At 39.5% G+C, this 23,642-nt stretch overlaps 1 long non-coding RNA gene across 1 annotated transcript; it reads left to right on the forward strand.

Moving 5' to 3' along the window:
* Window positions 1,751-22,729, forward strand: LOC106508521. The gene is made up of 3 exons (XR_002341817.1): window positions 1,751-5,766; window positions 12,771-12,931; window positions 21,924-22,729. It is a non-coding gene; the product is annotated as an uncharacterized LOC106508521 (long non-coding RNA).

The raw sequence follows: 23,642 nt of genomic DNA on the forward strand, positions 1-23,642 counted from the left end.
AGTTATACACAATAAAGTTCTACGTATTTATGCAAACCTCACATAAATGTAAAAATAGGTGTATATACTATATGTATGTAAGTATATAACATACATCATATATTACATTTATAATGTAGGTATATTTACATGCATATTCACAGACATACAAATGCACACATATGTATATAAAAAGCTAACAGTGATTAGAGATTTTCCTTTTCTTTTTGGTATATTTTTCTTTTTGTATCTTTTCAAGTTTTCTACAAAGACATGTGTTTTCTTTGAAATCAGAAAAAAAAAGTACAGTTTGTTGGAAATTATTTTTAGCCCTGAATTTAGCGCAGGTGGTGTTTGACACCTTTTTTTTTTTTTTTTTTTCCTTGTGAAAAAACTATAGCTAGTGAGACAACTTTTTTTTTTTTTTTCTTTTTTTGGCCACACCTGTGGCATGGAAATTTCCTGGGCCAGGGATTGAACCTGTGCCACAGCAGTGACAAGTCCAGATCCTTAATCCACTGAGTCTAAAGACAATTTTTAGAGCAGTTTTAGGTTTACAATATCAGTAATTGAGAGGAAGGTACAGAGATTTCCCATATATCTGCTGCCCTGACACTTGGATAGTTTTCCCATTATCAGCATCACCCCCCAGAACGTACATTTGTTAGACTTGATGAACCCGCACTGACATATCATAATTATCCAGTACCAAAAATTTACCTTAGGGTTTCCTCCTGGTGTTGTAATATATATAACAATGTAATCCATCATTATTAAATCATACACAGTATTTTTACTGCCCTCAAAATCTTCTGTGCTCTACCTATTTCTCTCTCCCCACCCACCCTACCCCTGGCTAGTAAGATTTTTAGAGTCTGACCACTTCAAACACCCTGTTCCTGATAGAAAGTCATGCTTCAGAGAAGATATTGAGCGACCACAGTGACTGACTCAGAGTGACCACCCTGAGCCTCAGGACCACAGAAGCCATTAGGCACTAGAGTCTTGGGGATCTCTATTCAAAAACACTTAGACTTCCCTCTCAGCTAAGGAAGTCTCAAATTTGGGTGTGGAAAAGAAGGGGAAAAGAAAAGGGAAGCCCTAAGTCACAGAGAAAGGCTGTCAGTGGCAGTTTATAGAAGGACCAAAGGAGTGCTTTTATCCTAATCAGTGGTGCCACAATGTTAACATATTTTAAAAATTAATGACATCTAACTGATGGTCATACACTGAAGAGTGACCATTGCGGATTTTATGGCCGACTTGAGGATTTAGTCCATGTTTGAGGAAAAAAAAAATTGCTATGTTTCAAAGGAAATGTTAGCTTTAAATTTTTTACCCTTCAGATGTTTGGAAATTGCAAATAAGTATTCGAAATCTGATTACTAAATATTCCTTTTGTTGCATAGAAACTGACTTTTAAGACACTGTATTTAAGTACTAAAAAGCAAAAGGAAAACCTAGTCCTCTCCTGCCCCTTTCTCTGGACTCCCAGGCCCAGAATGCTTTATATGCAATTGCCCGCAATAAAAATCCCCTCCACATACAGTGTCCAACCTCACACACCCTCCACTCAGCAAGCTGAGAGCTTCCAGCCTCCTCTTTTTCTCTCCTTGGTATTTTGAAGTACATGTAGCATACTTCGGTATTTTTTAAAAAATCTTTTATATGTATTTAAGAACTTTATTGTTGTTCTTTGCTTTTCCCTATTTTATATTTTTAAATAAACTTAATATATTGTGTTTCATTTACAGTTGTATTCTTTTAATTATAATTGTCAAAAATATGTCAGTCTACTTTTATACAAATTGAAGTCCATTTAGAAGTGTCCTGCTCAGTTTTAGTATTAAATCAGAACATCCACAAAATGTTTTCTGTCTTGGGAGGCCCTCCATGCCCAGTGCTACCTCTTTTCTCCAGCTCCTCATCCCCTCCCTCCAATCCCAAATATTCTCTTTTGGAGTAATGTTTTCCTGTTTCTTTATTCTTTTACTGTGATGCTATCAAAGACAATATCATAACCAAAGAGATATGATATTAATCAGGATAATCAATGCTAGCTACTGTAAGAAACAAAGACCAGTTTTTAGTGGCTTAACATCATTTAGGTTTATTTCTTTTTTTGCAAAATCTAACATACCTCCCCTCCAAGAAGGGACTCAGGAGTCCCAGCTCCTTCTATCCTGTAGCATCATCTTTAAGATCCTCAGAATTCTTCATTTCCAACAGGGCAGCCTTGGAAAGAGAGAAAGCATGGAAATCTTCCTGAAATCTGTGTGATCAGAACTAGAAGTTCACTGACCAGGACGCAGTCACATGACCCTACCTGGGTACAAGAAGGGCTAGGAAATATGTTGAATTGTGTGCTATAAAGGAGCGGATCTAGGTAAACACCAAGAGCCTATACCATATAGAGATCCTCTCAATTCTTGCTATAATCATACCATCTCTGGTGACCAATCATTATCTAGGACATGTTTTAATGTCCACCCTGCTCTTAGCATCCCAACCACCCTGTGCCCCTCTCTATCTTATCTTTCTACCATTTTAACTCACCCAAAGCTACTCTTCCCACAATCCTCGTAAATTACTTCCTGACAACCCTCACCACTGCATTTGAAATTTCAGGCAGGAATCAAATGCTTCCAAAGTAATATCCTTGCCCCAGATTGTGTTCATCCCTTCAATGTCTGTAAAGAATAAAAAATGAGGGAAAAATAAGCCAGTAGAATCATCACCAGCCACCAGAGGAAACCATCAATACTAAGAGTAAGAACCAATAAAAGTGGCTATGATGAAAATACTAGGGCAGATAGAAGCTGAAATAAGAACCTAGGGTTTTTCTTAAAAGACTAACATAATAATGTTTGATACTCTGATTTACAATCTTTCAGAATTCCCTGAGATGAAAAGGTAAATCATCGGTGCCAGAATAGAGCGCCTAGGGGTAGATACTAGAGTTATGAAAGAAGTGTTCCACACAACAAGCTGCATGAGGAAACATCTTGCACTTTTCAGACCTGAGGTCAGTGACCCAAAGATGAGTCGAAATATTCCGAAAAACAATCTCTTACACCAGACGTCACTACTAAACCAGATATTTTTCTTCCCCGAAACAAAAGAAAAAAAAAAACTCCATGATGAAAAGACCTCACAGCTCTTCTGGAATTCAGAATCATCCAAGCACTGCTAGAAAAATAAATAGAGGGTGGTACTACTGGATTTTTTCCTGGTCTTTGCTTGTATCTATCAAATGAATCATATATGGCAAAATTAAAATGTTCCTATTTGACTTAATGATAATAATCAATTTTCTTTAGAGGGCATGCTCTAGTTTTTCAAATTTGTCTTGGTTTATCATATTAACTTTATCTGTATCTCCTCAATAACCCATGGGAGTACAACAGTCCTTTTGACTTAAATTGACTTACAGTTCCTATTGAAACTTTTTTTAAATCAAAATTATTCTAAAGCTGTACACCAGGTCAGATTTTTCTTGGCTTAATAGGGCAATGGTAGGTATTATAATTAAAAGTGAAGCAACAACTTAGATCAGAATAAAAAATTTTCCCTGTCTCTTTCACTTACAGGAAATCATAGATTATTCTTTTCCAAAGGTTAAAAAAAAAACTAGTGTGAGTAATAAGACAAATTTTTATACAAATAACCAATAACATGAGCTAGACAGATGTTGTTTATAAATTCTTTCACTCGTGCCATTTCTCTGGGAAGTTATTCAATTTAGGAAAAAGAAAATCATTTAAAGTGCAAAAGAATAGATGCTTTGCCATTAGGACCTTATTATAATATGCAACAGACAAAGTTCAAGTCATTTTTAATGTTAAGTCTAAACTGTAAGATCATGAAGACTATTCTTTTGGTGGCAGAAAGATCCACCTGAAACCAGATTTAGTGATAAGGGGAAATTGAAAATTTGTTATAAAATCACAGGTCATATTATGGCACTCTAATCTCTCTTCCTTCAGACTAGATTTCTGTGCTTCCTGGGTAGATGTGGAAGAAAATGTGTAACCAACCTATCCTCTGTTTAAGAGAGCACCTCAACGGAGACCCCATTCTTAATTTCTACAAAGGAATCTCAGGTCGTTCCAGTTTGAATCAGGTTTTCAACCTCTAATTCAATCAACTTTGGCAAGGGCTGGAGCATTTCATACAAATGAGGATTAAAGGCCCACTGTTGGTACAGCTCAAGGAACACAGAATATATCGTAAGAAACCAAGGCTAGCATTAAAACCTGGAAAAGTAAGCTTTGCACAATGATTGATCAAGCACCTTAATTAAAATGTTGTGTTACTCTGTCTGATTAACTGAACTTTGGTAGCATGTTACATGCTATCTAAATGAGCTACTTAAATACCCAGGTTAATGTATTAGTTACATCACTGGCTTCCTCAGACAAATTAGAACCACGAGGAGGCTTCCCAAGGACATGGATCCTCTATCTACCCATCTGTTTGCCTATCTCTATCTATCTATTTATCTATCTATCATCTACCTATCCATGTATTTCTAATCCACTGTTCTGTGCTGCCATGTGGGCTCCAAATTGCTTGGCTTTAGGGCACTCAATTCACAAAGACTATGATGTGGCTATTATCCTCTAGTTCTACTATACAACAGTTCCCTTCATATGACAGAATATTTTGAGCCTTTCATAGTTGATGTTTTTTGTGCTATAACCGACTTCAACTGTGTTGCAAACTCGTGGAGGCTGAGGATCATGTATTACTGTAATAGTTATCTGTTGCTGTACAAGTTACGCAAAAGCTTAGAATCTTAACACACATTATTATCTCATACAATTTCCGAAGGCCAGGAATCTGGGAGTGGCTTGGCTAGGAGCTTCTAGCTCAAGTGATCTCATGGGAATGCCCTCAAGCGATCAGTCAGGGATGGACCTCATAGGAAGTCATCTGAGGGGTTGACCTGACCTAGAGAATCCACTTCCAAGATGGCTGGCTCAGATCGCTGGTGACAGAAGGCCTCCATTTTTTACAACATTGGCTTTGCAGGGCTGCCCGAGTGTCCTAATGTATTTCAGCTGTTTTCCATAGAGGGCATGCTATGCACTCGAGAGATGGTAAGAGTACCACAGGGCCCTTTCACACCTCCAAATTCATACTCCACACCTTCTGCTTTATTCTTTCTAGAGAATCGAGTCATTAAATCCATCCTCAAGGGGAGAGAACTTAGGTTTGACCCCATGAAGGAAGGAATATCAAAGAATCTGTAAATGTGTTTTTAAATCCACCATTAGTTTGTTAATGACTTCAGACTTTACCTTTGAGCCTATACTCAATTTTTATTTTTTTGATTGATTGCATTGTATAATTCACCAGCGTGAGGTAGAGGAGTGTGATGATGTGATCTATAGTAAGAAATACATATTTGGTCTTCATCTTATTTCCAGCACAGAGCTCCTTTGGTGAGGAGAGCAACAAAAGTGTGACTTGTTATGTTAATGAGGTGACTTTGAGACCCGACTTAAGGATGAGGGCAGGGAGGGGAGAGGGTCCACAGGTTGAGTCAATCAGTAATGGCCAATGATTTAATTACTTTTGCCTGTCTGTATAAAGAAGCCTCCCTTAAAGGTCCCAAAGAAGCGTTCGAAGAGTGCCCGGGCTGGTGAACACAGGGGGATTCTGGGACAGTGATGCTCCAGGAGAGAACACGGACGTGCCACACCTGTTCCCTGCCCCTTCTCTATATGTCTCTCCGTCTGGCTGTTCCAGAGTTATTTCCTTTTATAATAAACCTGTGACCTGGTAAGTAAACTCTTTCTCTGAGCTTTGGGAGCCACTCTGGCAAATTAATTGAAGGAAAGGAAAAAGGGTGTCATTGGAATCTCTGGGCTGTAGCCGGTTGGTCAGAAGCAGAGGTCACAACCTGGGCTTGCTAAGGAGTCTGGAACGGCGTGGTGTGTGGGGGATGTAACTGTGGAATATCTGATATTATCTCGGGGTACATAAAGTGTCAGAATGAGTTGAACTGTAGACACCCAGCTGATGTCCCCAGAGAATCGGTGGTGGTGTGGGGAAGTGCCCCACCTCATTGGAAAGAGGGTGCTCAGAACATCAAAATGAGTAAGCCAAGATCATAGCTCAAAATATTTGCTTTTGTTTCCAGCTATCCAGAAAAGTGTTAAATTTACGTGTTCTTTATTAATGCATTAAAAAAGTAAATGCATTTATGACTTATGCATTTATTAATACATGTATCCTTTCCTTTAACAACTATTGTTGAGCCCAGACCCTAACCCAGAACAATTAAATCAGAATCTCTTAGGGTAGGGTTTGGTATTGGAAGTTTTTCAGAATTCCTCCAATAATTCTAATATACAGCTAGTGACAAGAACCACTGAACTAGATTATTTTGGATGTCTTTTTTGGCTCCAATTCTCCATGATTTATTCTCTTCCATGAGAGTCTTTCTGGCATTATAGCGGGCCCCTCAGGCAAGACCTACACAAGCGTGGATGCATGTAGTATGCAAGGAGGTCTAAGAGACAGGCCAGGAAAAGATAATAGATATTTCTCCATCTCCTGGCACAGGCTGTGTCTTTAGCTACTTGGGTATATGAAAAGCACATTCCTAATTGCTAACTCTTTTCTTTGATAGAGCAAATGCCCTGGATACCACTAGCATTTGCTTCTATTGTTAGCTTATGACTAGATGAAGCATAGAATTTCCATCAGCTGGGGTAGGAATAGGAATTCAAGAGGCCAGAGAGGACCCCTCAGAGACTGACCACAAGGGAGGAGGTGGTATGTCTTACATATGTTTCTTAGGAGTTTGCTGGTTCAACTTATAACTAGGTCATTGCCTGCTTCATGTAAAACACTGCACCCAAAGGTAAAGATAGAGGCATCAACTTCCTTCTTCCGTGTTTGTATATGCAGAGGTTGAACAAAGTCATTTCTCTTTGGCTGGCTATAGACTTCTCTCTCCTCTGGGTGGAGCTAAGCTCACTGAAAACAAGGTTATTTTGAAAACACCACACCTGTAATTGAAAAGGATTTCTTAAGGCCTTTTATGATCTATCTTTTTCTATGGCCTCTTACACCATCCAAAGTCAAACCAGCTGAATCCAGAACCCAGGTGGCAGCCAATTCGGGCTTGGCACCCAGCAACCCTTGGGATGTGGGGGCGTGACTCTTCAGTGAGATCACACATAACCCACGAGGCATCTCTGGCTACTTTCTAATTATTTCCGTTGCAAAAAGCCCCGAGTTATTTGATGAATCATGTCATTCCTGCTGAAAAGTAAACCAAGGGTGATAAAAGACCTATGGCCAAGAATCCTAGGTTCGTAATCAGTATCCAGAAGAAGGAAATCTGCATGTCTCTGTGTATTCACTGCATGTTTGGGTTTTGGATACCGAGGATGTTGACCAGAAGGCAAGGGTTGGATCATCTCTACTACACATTTCGCCGAGTAGGGATTACAGGTTTTTGTTTGTTTTGTCTTTTTTCCTGGCCACACCCATGGCATATGGAGGTTCCCAGGTTAGGGGTTGAATCAGACCTGCAGCCACCGGCCTATGCCACAATGATAGCAATATCAGATCTGAGTCTCATCTATGACCTACACCACAGCTCATGGCAACACAAATCCTTAATCCACTGAACAAGGCCAGGGATTGAAACTGCCTCCTCAGGGATGCTGGTTAGATTTGTTTATGCTGCACCATGACAGGAACTCCTGGGTTTTTTTTGTTTGTTTGTTTTTTAAGGAGCTATCTTTAGCTAATGATGAACAGGCGACTTGTAAAAATTATTTCTTATGTTCCGATTCTCCTGTTATAATTACATAATATAATAATTATTGATTACTAGTAATACACCAGGCACTGATTCACGTCATTTCTATACCTAATCTTTTGACTGTGCCTGCGGCATGTGGAAGTACCCGGACCAAGGATTGAACCCCCATGCTACAACAGTGACCAGAGCTGCTAACAGTGACAACTCCAGATCCTTAACCCACTGCACTATACACAAACTCCTATGCTTAATGTTATAGAGTCCTTTCAATCTTGCTAAAAGCTATTCGATTTTTGATTATCCCATGTTATAGAAGAGGAAACCGAAACCCACAACACTTGATATCTTTATAGTAATTTCTACCTCAACCTTTTCCTCTCTATCCTGTTTTAGCTTTCTTTCTATGCCACCTTAATGTGTGTGTGTGTGTGTGTGTGTGTGTGTGTGTGTGTGTGTGTGTTTTCCTCCTTGATTCTTCTTTTCCTTTTCATTTGCCTCTCTGGGCTTCAGCAGCAAGATTTCAGTTTGAGAAGCATAAATGTTGAACTCAAAATAAGAAGAGGTTTCAGGTTGAGGCAAAACTGCTGTGCCAAGAGAAGAAAAAAAGCCAGGTTAACAGAGTAAGAATTTACTCCTGATCCACCCCCTCCCCCAGTTTACTGTTTTCAGAAGTTGGTAGCTCACCTGACTGCCAAAACAAATTTGCAAAGGAGGGAGAAGTGAGCACCAGAGCCTTGAAACACTAGCCCCTCCTCCCAGCCACTTACTCAGAGAACAGGAAACATCAGCTTTACTGGTGTTCTTGCAATACAGCTCTCAATGCTGTATGTTTCTGGGGCCAGGCACCCCAAGGAATCTGGAAGACTTGGACATGTGAAATTTTAACCATAATAATGTCTTCCATTTTTATAACTTCTTTGTAGTGAATGGTCTCATATGTCATTGCATATAATCACTTACATATTTTTATTCATTAAAGGGTATATGAAGTTTGAGATGAAAGTGAGGGTATTATTCCCCCAAAATAGCTTGAGACTTTGATAAAAAAAAGAAAAAATCTTTATTATCCATTTTATTTTCTGATGCAGTTTCATGAAATAGAAAGGACTTGGAGGTGCAAACTAGAGCTATCTCTGGAGACATCTGTCTAAAGAGCTATGGGTAATTCCTCCATGTATGCAAATCATATATTCACCTTTCAGTGTTTGACTGAAGTGTTCACCTCTACTTCTCCCTATGGCCTCCAAGAAGTCTTTACTGGTTTTTCTCAATAGCTCATGAATGAGAGGGATCTTAAAGTGACAAGGACTTGGAAAAATTTATGTTTATGGAAAATCAGGAAACCAGCTTGAGAGAATTAACCTAAGGATTTAATTAATCTTCACAGTTGGCCTGTGACCTTTTAATACATTGATCTCTCTAGGACTGGAGAAGGGCATTGGGCTGAAATGCTGACATGCATACACTCCCCTTCATCCCCACCTCAAGGGGACTTGTGTTAACTTCCTGTTCCCAGCAGTCCCAGCCCTTCCCACCAGTCTTTCAGAGGTGCTTTATCAAAGGGAAGGAACAAAATGGTAATTCCTACCAGGCTTTGGGACTTTGAGATCCACACAGAATTGTTATTATATATACAACAAAGTTGGGAAAAATCTCCCAAACCTCCTAGAATCAGACCCATTTAGTTTTCATTTTTTATGGCTGCACCCTTGGCATTTGGAAGTTCCCTGGCCAGGGATTAAATCCAAGCCACAGCTCCAACCTACACCACAGTTTTGGGGCAATGCTGGATCCTTTATCCCACTGCATCAGGCTAGGGATCAAACTTGTGCCTCTGCAGTAACTGAAGCTGCTTCAGTCAGATTCTTAACCCACTTATTACAGTGGGAACTTCTCAGTGCCTGTTTAGAAAAGTGAACTGGTTTGCTTCCAACCCAAGCAGGTAGTTTCTGTTAGAGTTCTGCTTCTGCAAACCAGGCAAATAAGCACTTTAATCAGTCAAAACGTTAAGATGTGTAATACTACAAATTTTATATATATACACACATATATATAATGTTTACAATTAAAGAGTGAGTATAAAATTTATCATCTGCAGCAAAACACTTTGAAGATCAAAAAGGGGCCACTACCAACAATCATTCCAGGACAACAGATACAAATATGGACTGTCCAAGGGCAAAATAGGACATGGGGCCAACACACCTGTAAGTGAATATTTTAAACATTCAGTTTAGTTTTTCGCTAGTTCTCATAACATTTTTATTATGCTGGAATGTGGCAAGGATATTGTTCACTTTTTCATACTGGGAAGTGGATCTGTTCTACTTTTCTTGAAAAATAATCCTACATTTTAAATCTCAGCTAATCTGTTCTGAATCTCATTATATAATTTACTTCTCTGAAACAGCTATAGTTTTCCCACATACATAAATTTCTGTGAACCCTTCTAAAAATTAAAATACCTGCAGTCATTCCAACTATTTCAACATTGATTCAAAGATACTTGGTTTTATTTTGAACAACTTGAAGGTTTATTTTGGAAGTAAAGTGTCAGTTTTTTCCCTAAAATTCTCCAATTTTTAGTAGAGCAATGGATGCACCATTGGGAACTTTGAGTACCTAAATATATCAGGAATTTGCTGAAAATCATCAAATGTCACAAACTAATTCTTCAGCCCCTGCCCCGTGGGTCTTGCCTCCCTAATTTACTTATAAAGAAATATAGAGACATAGCAAGGTAGGTTAAGAGATGGATTCATTTTATTGGGCCTAATTCAAACACACACGGAGAATTGGTTTGAAGGTTCTAGATTTTTTTTTTTTTTTTTTTTTTTTTCGGCCATCCCGCAGGCATATGGAGTTCCCTGGCCGGGGATCAGATCCAGGCCATTGTTTCAACCTACACTGCAGCTGCAGGAACACCCGATCCTTTAACCCACTGCAGCAGGCTGGGATCGAATCTGCATCCTGGCACTGTAGAAACGCTGCCAATCCCTGTTGTGCCACTGAGGCATTCTTGTGAACATTCCAGATTTTAAGAGGGTTTATTTAGCTATACTAAAAACTTCATTTAACAGAGTGCTATGTATTTTTTCTCCTGCTGCACACATTTCTGTAAGCCTTCTCAAATTCTTTGGAACTAGGTAAAGTACAAAAAAAATTTGTATATTGGGTTGTGAGGCAGGAAGGAAATCTGGGGGATTTAGAAATGATAAATTCAGAGATTTAAGCATTAGTCAGCTTGGGGCAAAGGTGACACAGCACCTGCAAGAAAGGAGGGGATTCCTGGCACACATGTCCTCCAGGTTGGATTATGAGGTGTTTTAAATATATCTATTTCCCTCCCCTGTATTAGCATCCAAATATTAGCTTCCCTTCCTGCATTAATTGACACAGTTTCTTAAGGTAAGAGCATTATTCTAAGATTTCTGGAGTATGCATTTTCCAACAAAAAGTATCAGCCGTTTATGGACATTCTGGAATCTAACCTATTGGCATTAGGAAGCTATTCTGGATTTTTCTGAGTGGGCAGTGACATATGCAATATGCTTTAGTAAGACTGGGTGATGAATAAAATAAACTAATGTTTACATGGTGATTGCTCCGAACTAAGCACAGTAAATATTTTACATTGTTCATATCACTGAATTTTCAAAACAGCGTATGTAAAGCAGATAATTTTCAAAATATTTTTACTGAAGTATAATTGATTTACAATGTTGTACCAATTTCTGCTGCACAGCAAAGTAACCCAGTCATACATATATATATACATTCTTTTTATCATATTACCTTCCATCATGTTTTATCCCAAGAGATTGGATATGCAGATACTTTTATAGTATCCATTTTCCAGATGAAATAAAAAAGCTATTTGTGTTGAAATAACTTGTCCAAGTTGAGATAACTATGAAAAGGTGTAGGTGAATGAAAACTATGCAAGCAGTGCTAAAAACTATGCAAACAGTGCTAAATGTTGTCTGAGCACGTACTATACTATCAAGACTAGATTGGCTAGAAAAAGAAACTGAAAACAGGAAAATGAGATCACTGACTATTGCAATGGTCCAGGCACAAGAGAATGAGACAAAGCAAAGGGATTAGATGGTAAGGAAGATGTTACTAAGGGAGAAACAGAAGGACTGTGATTGTTCCTTGGATTTGACAGATTGTACAGAGGGCACTCGATATGATTAGTTTGATTAACAGGAATTAATAAACACTGATAAACTGGCAAATTGATTAACAGGAATTAATAAACACTGATAAACCGGCAAATATTGATAAAAGAGTAGTGGTTTTGTTGGATGGGGGAGGACTCCCTTTTGGATCTTTTGAATTTAAATAATATCTAGAATAAACCAAAAAAGTTGACATTGATACTGTTTCTAAAGCAAAACAAAATACCCAAATGACTGTTTGCTGGACTTCTCTCTACAATGGTCTACTTCACTGAGGAAATCCCATTGGGAGAATGTATAGGATGTCCAATAAGAACCACATAAAATAGTATAATTTTGTTGTAGAAATAAAAGGTTCTCTTAGAACTTATTCAAGATCACACAACTTGGATTTTCCTTGCAGCACAGCAGGTTAAAGATTCTGTATTGACACTTCAGTGGCTCGGGTCACTGCTGTAGTGTTGGTTCGATCCCTGGCATGAGAAATTTTACCTGCCACAGGCTCAGCCAAAAAAGAATCACCCAACTTCTAAATAACTAAAACTTTTTGCGTTTCCTTGGTGACCAATAATTCTAAGGCAGGAGTTCCTGCTGTGGCACAATGGAGTTGGCAGTGTCTCTGCAGCACCAGAATGCAGGTTTGATCCCCAGCCCGGCACAGTGGGTTCAAGGATCCAGTATTGCCACAGCTGTGCCATAGGTTGCAACTGTGGTTCAGATCTGATCCTTGGCCCCAGAACTTCATATGCCATGGGGAGGCCAAAAGAGAAAAAAAATAATAGTTTTAAGTCAGGATACTTATCATCAGTGATGATTTTCAGTCCCTTAGGCAAGGAGAGCTCAATGTGTGAAAAGGATGAGAGGTGGAATGAACAAATGACAGGCTGATGAATGAACAAATGAATGAATGAATTATTGGTATATAAATTACAAGAAGAAAGTCTCTCCACCTGGAATTTACTTTTCCTGCTTTTCTACTAAGGTAGGTTGTTTTGTTTTAAAAATTACTCCAATTTAACCTTGGTTTCTTAAAAAGTTTTTCTAAATGGAAAATGATTTGTCTCTAATACTTTTGTTGTTTAGCAATTCTTTATACACATGAGTGTAATCTCAAGATATTTCTACCTAGAGCTTATATCAATGTTGGGCTTGGTCTCCTTTAGGAACTACTGTTGTGCCAAAGGATTGGGCAGCAATTTCCGTCTTCACTTTGCTTGCAAATTCATGCTAGGCCATGTTTCATGATTCACTGGGCAAATGTATCGTGGATACTGCCTCTGAGTTTGTATGCAGGTGTGCTTATCTTTTACCTTTTAAAGCACTAGTTGTGGGAACAGAGATTTCTTTCTGCTAATTGAATCTTGACCAGTGAACTCCTCCTTGTTTAGAGGTATTTTAATCCTTTCCAAATAAATATTAATTTATCTAATTGACTGACTGGAGTTATAATTCAACTGCAGAAGGAGAGCAGCTTGTACTCTTCCTTATGACAGATTCATGCCCACTAGAGTACATCATCTTCAACACAAGATGACCAACCCATGAGGTGACTCTGAGGATTAGTGAGACTTGGTAATGTTTATACAACTTTTAAAATCTCTTATCGGAAAAGTGCTTTGGCAACCATGAAAAGTTGATCTTAATCTGTCTATGCTCAGAGTAAGAATCGTCTTTCATAAATCCAACTTATTTTCCAAAGGTAGTGCTGTTTTCTAAAAAGGTCAACCTGTGTTTGAGATCAGTTTAAATTATGGCTGATGTGAACTCAGTTATTCCCCAGAAAAACTAGTTATTCCCTGGTTTTAGCATCCCTCAGAATCACTGAGGAACCAGTCCAGGGCCCCAGAACTTCGGATTAAGCAGGTCTGGGAGGAGGCCTAAGTTTGTACAGTTCTAGAAAGATCCAAAGTGACGTGAGTTGTCCTGGTATCACTCTTTGAGAACCACTGCCCTGGGAATGTGCACTGTCACCAGGGTGACTGGGAGCAAAAACATCCAAGGGAAGTTGTGTAAACTCCTCCAGAGAGGTTCAGTGTGGTCTTTTGAAATTAGATATGATTTGTGATTGTTTTCTTACAGTTTGTGTATTATATATTACTTGTTTTGGAAGGGAGCGCTAAAGGAAAAAAAAAATGGCTTCTAGTGTTTGTGTCTAGACCTAGTGTTATTTGACTAAACTATTAATGCCTGCTTCAAAATCCAGTACCTCTAATCACAACCTCTTCCTGCCTCCCAAACAAAACAAGGCTAAAATCTAAACCGAATGTTGTCCCTTACCAGCGCATAAAAAGTTAACAGTGCCAAACAGAATCGCTCAGGTCAGTGGAGGGTAAAGCCAGCATTTGGAAATGCTGTGAGAGCACAAATAGTTTAAACTGTAGACAAGTCCGGAGGAAATTACAGCGGGAAAACTTTCCATCCTGGGTTCCAGTTGCCAAGGAGTTTGTGTAGGTTGCCGGAGACCTCACCCCTTGGTGGCTCCTCTGTGACTCACTGTGTCCCTGGGAATCCTCAGATCCAGCAACAAGAGAGAATGCAGAAACTCTGCCTTTGATCTCCTGGGATGAAAATCCCCAGAACTTGGTTTCTACGACAGGGAGTTTTCCAACTAAATAGATGGTAACAGAGCTGATAACTCTGATTCTTAGATATCAGTCTGGTTCTGGCCCAGGTGCAAAGGTTGAGATTAGATAAAGCTGTGTACTGGGTCTCAATGCAGCAGCAGGAGAGTGGGAGGGCAGGGTTAGAACCCCCTTGGACCCAGTTTGGATGGCTCGTTAGATTTGAGACATCACAGTTGCTCTTGCTCTGCTCTTGGAACCCAGCTCTCAGACTCCCTTAATTTGGAGTTTGATGGACTCCTATAGATGGAAACGCCTATCCATGAAATAGCTTTTCTTTCTGGATACATCTTATTCTTTACCATTACCCTTGCAAGTTCAAATCCAGTCCTAACCAGAAGCAAATGTGATCATTTTCCTTTCCCTAATAATGAGGAAGAGTGTAACCTGATGCTGCAGTCCTTAATCAAATTTTGGGGGGGTTAGATTTAATGTGTGTTTAAATTACCTGGAGATCTTGTAAAAAAAGCAGAATGTGATTTGGTAGATTCAGTCGATCTGGATGGAGCCCGAGAGATTCTGCCTTTCTAACAAACTCTAAGTGCTGATGCTGTTGTTCTAAGACCAGGCTTTGAACAGCAAGGGGATTAGTTTTCGACTTGAGCTTCTCAATAAGATCACCTTGAGAGGCCATTTGTTCACTCTTTTTAAAAGCCCAACACTGAAGTTCCCGTCATGGATCAGCGGAAATGAATCCAACTAGTATCCTTGAGGACACAGGTTCGATCCCTGGCCTTGCTCAGTGGTTAAGGATCTGGCTTTGCCATGAGCTGTGGTGTAGGTCATAGACATGGCTTAGATCCCACGTTGCTGGGGCTGTGGTGTAGGCCAGCGGTTACAGCTCCAATTTGACCCCTAGCTTGGGAACCTCCATATGCCAAGGGGGGTGCGGCCCTAAAAAGACAAAAAAAAAAAAAAAAAAAAAGCCCAATACCCAGGTGCCTAGAGATTTTGATTTGACTGGTCTGGACTGGGACTTGGTAGTGTTTTAAGAACTTCCTAGGTGGTTTATTATGCAACTAGGATTGAGAAAACAAATCTAAATTAATGTTTATCAAATTATAAGTAGCAGTCACTAGTGGCTCAGATTCAGAAATAACATTAGAAATATTGTTTAAATGAAATAGAATTGAGCAGAACACAGTACAGCAGATTACAATACTATAAAGATTGTTTTGTGACAATTTTCAGCTATGTATCTTTGTGCATATACAGCTCTTGATGTAAAATACATTACTGAGAATTCCAGTCAAAAATTTTGAAGCTTTCTTTGGCAACTACTTAACTGTGCTCTTACAGTGTAAAAGAAGACATTGACAAGATGTAAATGAATGGGCAGAGTTGTGTGAAATTGGTATTTCATACTGATTTTTACATATCACAAAATATTTTATGTTGTGCTTTTCAACACTTGTAGTATATGAAATCATTATTAGCCCATGAGTCCTGTGTAGACTGAGATGCTTTCTTGCTTTTGAGCCTCAACTTGATTTAATCAGTTATATAATCAATTGCCTCAGGCTTGGTCCCAGGATAGTCTTCATCTTTTGTATTTTGATTAAAAACACCTGGATTTAGAGGTGCAGCCTTTTGTGGTTGCAATAATAATGAGTTGTTAAAACAAAGTCGTATTGGGGGCTTTAAAAATCTTTGTCAAAGCCCTATGTTAAGCATGGCAAAGTCGTTTGGGGAAGAACTGAATCACTGAATAGAACGCATGTTGCCTTCACATTTTGTGTAGCAGCATTTTATTTTAATGATGATATCCCAACATGTCCCATGATAAACTGGCAGTTTATCAGGAGTTCCCTGGTGGGCAGCCCGGGTTCAATCCCTTGTCTGGAAAGAGATCCCACATCAACCTGCCACATGCTGCAAGCAAAAAAAAAAAAAAAAAAAAAAAAAAAAAAAGACAGTTTATCTGCAAATCGATAACTACTAAATGCAAGTAAGTTCCTTACCAGAGAACATGACTCTTCCATACCATTTACAGGAAACTTTTGCTCTTGAACAGAAAATGAAACAATTTTAATGAAAGCCACGGTTGAAACACCTTTTTCTCCATTACTTGACATATCATACATGCATATCATACATTTTCTCAGTGTGATTGGAAGTCGTTGGAGGGTTTTGAACAGGGGAGTGATGTTATTTGATATGTGTTTTTCAAAAATCTACTTTGAGAATAGCTTAAAGGGTCTAGGGAGGAACAGCAAGATCCCTCAAGAAACTCCTAGAGCATTCCATGCACGTATGATGTTAATGCTGTGGACTGAATTCATATGATGACGTCCTAACCCCCAATATGATGGTATTTGGGGATGGCCTTTAGGAGGCAGTTAGGTTTAGATGGGGTCATGAGGGAGGGCCCTTAGAAGAGTTAGGAATTAGATGCTTCGTGAGAATAGACACCAGAGAGCTGGCTTTGTGTCTCTCACTCTGCCACATGAAGACACAGCCAGTGGGCAGCCATCTGCAAGCCAGGGAGCGGGTCCTCACAGGATCCTGCTCATGCTGGTGCCCTGATCTCAGACTTCAGCCTCCGGAACTGTGGGAAAATAAACTTCTGCTGTTTAAGCCAACAGGTCTACACTACTCGTTACGGCAACCTGAGCAGACTAATAGAACCGGAAAACAAAAAAAATGATCTGTAGAGGGTGGTAGGGACCAGAAATATCCCCTTACTGAGTTAGCTAATCTGGGTTCTGTGCACAGTTCTAATTTCCAGTGTGAATAAAGTAGTACGTTTGCTTGGCACGGCAACAAAATTACTGTGGTTTGGAGTAAGATTCAGCTCCTGAACAGTAGAGACAAAAGAAGAGTGTCAAAGCTCTGGCAGCTAGTTTTCCTTCTGTCAGTTTCCCTGTCATATTCATTTTCTGTCTCTGAAAAAGGCCAAGCCATAACCATAAAGAGAGCAGTTCCACAGGTTGTAGGATTAGTCAGTTCTCTGAGGAGACTTGGAACTTCATCTGCTGCAATTTATTAGATCTCTGTGAGCCACAAAAATCTACCGATGAGTGGTAGCCAATAATATGCCATTACTACAATAGAGGGAATGCCATGGCCAGGTCTGAAAATGGTTACCCATCATCAGGGTTATGTTTCATTGTTTTTCAATGCAATGAGCGCATTAAAGGGCTATATTTCTACCCACCAAACAGAATTGTGGTGCTCCAGCTCCTTGGTGACACCTGCTATGAGTGAAAGGTAATATTGTGATGATTATTTCTGCCTGGAGAATGATTGCACAGCCAAGTGCCAGCTGCCCGTCCCTGCACTGAACCATGTAACAGAGTGGGTTTAAATCAAACTGAAAATCAAATCAGTTAACTTTAAATTATTTAAATTCCCCGAAGAAGCAAAATTGCAGGTAGACTGACTTACCCTGTCTAATTTTGTGACCATGCTTTTGAGAACAGACTGCAGTGAGGCATAGATAATTACTATTCTGCACTATTCCTAGGATACCTGATTCACAGGAGTTCATTCAATATCTGTTTTTCCTTCAGAGGAAAACAGAGACCTAGAGGAAAGAATCTCATTTTTTTGGTCAGATGTTTGAACCTGTCCAGTTTTATTTCTCAGTCGAGATCACTATAGAAAATCATTCTATCTCCACCATATTAAGTGAATGGCAACTGATTTCTAACCACTTTCTCAGGGCTGCATCAAAGCAACCCTTTGACCTCAAGAATGAGAGGTTAGCAAACCTGAGGCTGGAGTAAGGGGCTCACTGATCATAGGTCTGAGATGGCTGAGAAGCCAAGTAGCTCCAAATGTAGCATTCTACCCCAGCCTTTGCTCTCCCAGTACAATCACCACAAAGTGTGAAGGAGCCCTAAAATGCAGAGCTGCACATTCACTTCGTTGTCACCCATGATTGCACCCCCTCCCCACTGTGACTCTATTAGTTCCCACAGCTGACATCCCTACAGAAATGGAAAATGGCCCTTCCTATTACTGCTCAATCTTAAAGGAGCCTCAGGGGTCTATAGTACTCAACACATACCCATGTGTTTTCTACATTTCCCAGCCTCCCTGGCCTCTGTGACTGGCTTTGAACTTAGGATAAGGGCAGTGGAAAATAGTCATTCCCAGGCCCGGTTCCTTAAGGCACCCATCCCTCCAGCTCTTCCCTGCCTTCCCCCAAGGAGGCACTGGTACAGTGGTTTAACTGCAAGTTTGGTGGAAGCCACCAGATGTGTATCAGACCAAAAAGTGACAGAGAGGTATATATCTTTGTTGTATTAAACCACTGAGATGTTAGGAGTTTGTGTTAAACCTTCCGGCATTGGTAATCCTGACTAATACAGAGTCTTCTGGCTGCCTCACCAAATTGGCATTCGGGGGACTGTACCTTGTAGTTGGGCCATTCTGATTAAGCAGAAATAATCCTACCATGTTGAAGTAGTAGTGATTTTAATGCTTGTACTAGGAGTTCCCTTTGTGGCTCAGTGGGTTACAAACCTGACTAGTACCCATGAGGATGCAGGCTCAATTCCTGGTCTAGCTCAGTGGGTTAAAGGATCTGGCATTGCCATGAGCTGTGGTGTTGGTCACAGTCGCAGCTCAGAAGCTGAGTTGCTGTTGCTGTGGTATTGGGTGTAGACCAGCAGCTGCAGCTCCAATTCAGCTTCTAGCCCAGGAACCTCCATAGGCCTCAGGTACGGTCCTAAAAAGCAAAAAAAAAAAAAAAAGTTTGTGCAAATGGGCGGGAAAGGTTAACTGTTTATAGTTAGATACGTAATGCATTACTGACTATACATATGAAGCAGAGAGCTGAAAATTGTGAGAAAAGGCAAAAACAAAAAAAAAAAACAAAAAAAAACTAAGCTATATTCAAGGAGATTATGTGAGAGGAAAGGGTAATACAATTAACTGATACAGAGTTAACTGCTGTGGTACAACAGGTTCGGAGGGATCTTTGCAGCACCAGCTTGCAGGTTCCATCCCTGGTCCAGCGCAGTGGGTTAAAGGATCCAGCATTGCCCCAGCTGAGGCATAAGTTGCAGCTGTGGATCTGATCCCTGGACTGGGAACTCATATGCCGTGGGGCCCAAACAAACAAGCAATTAACAGATAAAACAGATAACAGTGCTTCTTAGGAAAAAATTTAAAGTATGGAAAGACCAATGTGGGTTTCACTTATCTGAGGAATCTTCAGGTGTAGTCAAAGACATAGCCCCAAATGAAAAAAAACCCATACACGTACAAACAAAACAAGTGCTGGAAAGCCCGATATTGGCAGTGTGTGTCAGTATGAGCTCATTTTAGCTCAAGAAAAGATTGTCCCTAAACATAGAAACCTGGAATGATCCCTATATACTGATCTAATTTTTTTATTATAATAATCAGAGTCATTATTTAATGGAGTCGAATGCGAATATTCTAACAGAGCAAGTAAAACCGATCAAAAGTTTCATTAAGGCTTTATAATACATATTGGAGTTCACGTCGTGGCTCAGTGGTTAACAAATCCAACTAGGAACCATGAGGTTGTGGGTTCGATCCCTGCCCTTGTTCAGTGGGTTAAGCATCTGGCATTGCCGTGAGCTGTGGTGTAGGCTGCAGACGTGGCTCAGATCCCGCGTTGCTGTGGCTCTGGCGTAGGTAGGCCGGTGGCTACCGCTCTGATTCAACCCCTAGCCTGGGAACTTCCCAAGAAGTGGCAAAAAAAAAAAAAATAAAATAAAAGGATAAATAAATAAAAGCGAAACTATGTTCAAGGCTTTATAATACATATCAAATTGCTTACAACACAGATGTTGCCTTGCCTTCTGAGAAAATAAAAACACAATATTGAGGCAGCAAAAGAAGACAGATGCTAAGTAGATAAGAATAGGTGAGCATAAGCATATATACTGTTTAAAGATCAAAGTTTAAATGAGCTCTAGAGCAGCCCATGTAATCTAGTCAAGCATTAGGTTTATATGAAAATAAAAATAAATAAAGGAATCTGAATGCTGAAGTTTTGTTTATGTAAAATATATTCATAAAAAATATAAAATACCACAAAGACACTTAATTTTGGATCAGATGTGTCAGGCTTCTATCTTTGAGCTTTAAATTCTCACTAAAATTGATAATTTATTCTGAAGAATAGAAACTATTTGTCCAGATCACTTTTTCTTATATTTGTCCGCATATTTGTAATCCCCACGGTGAACTTCCAGGAAAACTTTCTTAAAACACACTTAACCTTTGCCAGCTGATTCTATTACCTAATGAAATAATTATTATCTGTAGAAATGACCTATGAAAAACTTATTTTCATTTTGGCAGTAGTCTATATAACAAGTTTCAAGCTAAGATTGTTTGCTTACTTGTTTTGAGATTTTTTTATTTTTAGGGCCACACGGACAGCATATGGAAGTTCCTGGACCAGGGCTTGAATCTGAGCCTCAGCAGGGGCAACACCGTATCTTGAACCCACTGCACCGGGCCAGGGATTGAACTCATGCCTCCACAGCAACCTGAGCCACTGCAGTTGGATTCTTAAGCCACTGTATCACAGTAGGTACTCCCTAAGATACTTTTTTTTTGTTATTGCTTAAGGATTACTAAACAAGGACTTAGAAGTCTACATAAACTTGTATGTGTATGGTCCTTTTTCACAGATATCTCACAATGGTCAATCAGGAAGTTTACTTATTATCCCTGTGATCAAACCTGTTCACATTTGGTGTAAGAAAGAGCTGGGACTCAAACTTGAGTTCTCTGACTCTCAATCCCTTGTCACCTCCTGTTCTATGACACATTCAAAACTAGAATCCAACAATCTTCTTCAGTATCTACTTTAGCAAAGCAGGTGGTATTAACATTTTAAGCATTGAGAAACAGAGACAAAATAGAAAAAGATTTTATATTGACTTGACTGAAATGACATAAAATTAGTGGCACTGATAATACAAACTATTTCATCTTTATGAATTTAATAAAAAATCCTTAGAGAACAGGTTGAAAAGTAGGAATGAAGCAACATGTATCCACAGATGGTCTAAAAAAGAATTGTTTTTTTTCCCATGAGAAATGGCTTCTGCTCTCTGCCATGAATTCAAAAGACAAAAAAGCAAACGAAATGCACTTGATTTGTACCTTAAATACATATCTTTTGGGATTCGAAAGAATTAAAATAAAAAACCAAAACAATAACAACAACAACAAAATATTGCTATTTGGCCTCTAAAATAGTCCTTTCAACATTCATTTCTCCTCGCTAAGCTCATTTTAACTTCAAACTTTTGAAATCTTTTTTTTTTTTTTAGATGAGTCAGGTACATCCAATAAATCAATGTTGAATGTACGTGTTGAGTTTACAGCTCTCTGCAGTGAGCATTTCCTGTCTTTCAGTTTTGTGCTGCTGGTCCTACTGGCTCTGAAGATCACACAGTGGTTAGTGCAGAAGGGACTTTCCCTGTGGAACTCTCTGTGAGAAATGGTCTCATTTCAGAGCCAAAGAACTGGAAGCTGCCAAATGATGCTGAGCAATGGAAAGAGAGGCCTCGCTTACACCTCATAATGGAAGAGTTTGTTCCCTATCCCCAGGCTTTTTCACCTTCGGTGCCTTTACCTATTGCAACCATCCCTCATTCTTATACATATTTTCAAGTGTTTCTTCTTCCTAAGAGAATTCTTTCTTTCTGTCTTCAGCCATTTTGCAAAATTTCTGGAAAGAATAGTAACATTTGATGCTTCCACATCTTTGCACTTATCAGTCACCATAATCTGGGCTTTCCTCCATTTTTTTGTTTGTTTGTTTGTTTTTTCAGTCACACATGTTGTCATGAAATCACACTTCATGAGAATTCTTTGAGTTTAGATCATCAAGGAAGGGTACATTTAGAAATTTGAAGTGAATAACACTATTTTTGGCTCTTTCCAACAACACCTTTGTGTAACCTGCCCTGTCACAGCTCTACTGTTACTAGGAAAATGATGGCTGTAAGTGTGCCTGGTTCCGTCATTTGTGATTAAGATGACAAAGGCAGAAACCTTATGAATGAATCAACTTGGATTACTGTCTCTGCTGGTCACAGTGGAAAACAGAAGAGGGAAGAGATTTCTGAGGGACTCAGGCTGTTATTACAAGGTTTCATACTGTCAAAAATCAGATATGCACCCAGAATCCAGTACAATAAAGGAAAAGCTTTCTTGCATTCTACTAACCTTTTTCCCAAAAGGTCTCCAAGGGCCTTTTGCTAGCAATGGAAGCTTCTGGTTCCCCCTGTTGTAGCATCTTAAGTTTTTTTGTTTTCTGTTTTTGTGCTTTTTATTTTTTGCTTTTTAGGGCCTCTTCTGCTAGGGATCAAATTGGAACTGTAGCTGCTAGCCTACGCCACAGCCACAGCCACAGCCACAGCAATGCCAGATCCAAGCCACATCTGCAACCTATACCACAGGTTGTGGCAATGCCAGATCCTTAACCCACTGAGTGAGGATAGGGATTAAACCCACATCCTCATTTATACTAGTCAGGTTTGTAACCTGCTGAGCTGCAGTGGGAACTCCTAAATTCTAGGGTGGTTTTTTGTTTGTTTTGTATCTTAAGTTTTTGAATCCTTTTCCATGACTGCACTGCTCTGGGCTCAGAAGCTTGCTTCAGAGTTGCTTTCCTTCTACTCCATTTGTCTCTCCTTTTATCTAGTTGGGTGGCTGAAATGTATGTGGCCTCCATACTTGGCCCTCCTTTCTTTCTGCTCACCCTGGACAATCTCTTGCTTTCATTTAGGCTTCTACTGGGACTTCTATACACTGATGACACTCTACAGTTTAGCCTCTGCTTCCTGATCTTTGGGAGCCTCACCCTGTGCTGCTTTCCAAATGAAAGCTCAGCATTTCCACTCGGATGTACCTTGGTCACCTCAGAATCAGTCTTCCAAAAGTCAGATTTCTGTCCTCCCAATTTTTCCTTTACCTATGTCCTGGGCCCTTCTTTGGTGAATAGCATTGCCATTTCCCTGTTCATCCAACATAAAGAACTTAAGTCATCCTTGATATTTATTTCCATCTAAGGTCCCTCTATTAGTTGTTACATCTGTATCTCACATTTTCCCCCACTCTTTGCTATCT

The sequence above is a fragment of the Sus scrofa genome, chromosome 2 (assembly GCF_000003025.6).
Source record: "Sus scrofa isolate TJ Tabasco breed Duroc chromosome 2, Sscrofa11.1, whole genome shotgun sequence".
NCBI lineage: Eukaryota > Metazoa > Chordata > Mammalia > Artiodactyla > Suidae > Sus > Sus scrofa.